This window comes from Echinops telfairi, unplaced genomic scaffold, assembly GCF_000313985.2.
Source record: "Echinops telfairi isolate 266 unplaced genomic scaffold, ASM31398v2 ScPeMD7_15;HRSCAF=58, whole genome shotgun sequence".
Lineage (NCBI taxonomy): Eukaryota > Metazoa > Chordata > Mammalia > Afrosoricida > Tenrecidae > Echinops > Echinops telfairi.
This window is the reverse complement of record NW_022103912.1, coordinates 8,495,342-8,496,892: the sequence shown is the minus strand read 5'-3', so window position 1 is coordinate 8,496,892 and position 1,551 is coordinate 8,495,342.

Below are 1,551 nucleotides of genomic sequence, written 5' to 3'. Positions count from 1 at the left end.
AAATGTTTTGAGAATGATGAGGGCAATGAATGTACAAATGCGCTTTACACAATGGATGTATGTATGGATTGTGATAAGAGTTGTATGAGCCCCTAATGATTTTTTTTAAAAAGGGGGGGGGGGAAAGAAAGAAAGAAAGAAATTTATATCAAAGAAGGGGCACAACCCGGTCCTACTCAAGTCCATGAGTCAGAGGCTAGCTGGAGACCCTCCCGACTCACACAGCTGCCAGCCAATGAGGCGGGAGAGTGAAGTAGGAAGCTGTGAGATCACAGGTGGGTGGATCCAAGGTCAGCAGGAACATGGCAGGCTACTGAAAGCTCCTAAGGTAGGCCACATCCCCAAGGAATTAGGCTGTCTTGATTGAGTGCTCGGATTCTGACCCACAGGTGCAGAAAATTGGCACAAAACCTACCCATCACAATGTGCAGGAAGGAGCATATCAGGAAGATGTTTACTTGTGTATTATTAACTAAGCAAAAGAATCCAACTGTGGGTCAGAGCAAACAATTGTCTGTAAAACTTGGACAATAAATAAGGAAATTAGAAAAGAGTTGATGTATTTGAATTATAGTGTTAAAGTATGGCAAAGAATATTGAAAGTAACAGAGACTATCAGAAGAACAATCAATGAAGTCCAGGAAGAAGTACAGCCAAAATGATTCTTAGAAGTGAGGATGGCACAACATTATCTCATGTACTTTGGACACATTTTCAGTAGAGATGCTACTGCATGGAGAAATACATCACACATAGAAAGTAGAAGGTCTAGGGGGAAAGTTACTGTATACAAACATTCCTGAGGTGGGGACCAGGTAATATGGCAGGGACCAGACCAAATACAGGGATACATATGGTAGACAACTAAAAAGAAGGTGGGGAAAGGCAAAAATAATAATAATAATAATAATAATAATAAAGAAATGGGTAGCGGGGGCACAGGGCACTAACCCACCGAAGGGGAGGGTATTGTTTATATCTCCACAGGGAAAGAGGGACCAGACTTCAACCCAGTGCTCCAAGATGTGAATGCAACATGCCGGCATGGAGTAGGGAACCAGTGGAGAGGTCTGGAGGGCCGGCCCCAATCCCAAATACTAAGTGGACACCTGCCTCTTCCCCCAGTAGAATTTATCTCAAAGGACAGCATTGAATCTGCAGCTCTGGGAGAGGGACGTATCTGATTGGAGCACACGGGAGCAGATGAAGGGGGAGGAGGAGAGAGTGGAGCACATGCTGGCCCCCCAAGATGTGAGGACAATGTTCCTGATTAGAGCAGCCACTCCATAGAGAGGACCACATTGCTGGCCCCACTATGAGACATGATATCCCTCACTGACCCATAGCCTTACAGGGGACAACTCCGGAGACACAGTATGGGAATTGCGCCCTGATCTGATCCCACCACACCAAGGCAAAACACTAAGGGGGTGCAACAGAACAGCAAGGGAATGGAGCAGCGAGGTCCCCAGGGAATGCTGAAGGTGGACTTTGGGGCCAGGGCTTGGTGCCCCAACAGACTGGACTGGAAAACACTCCTAAAGGCCAACA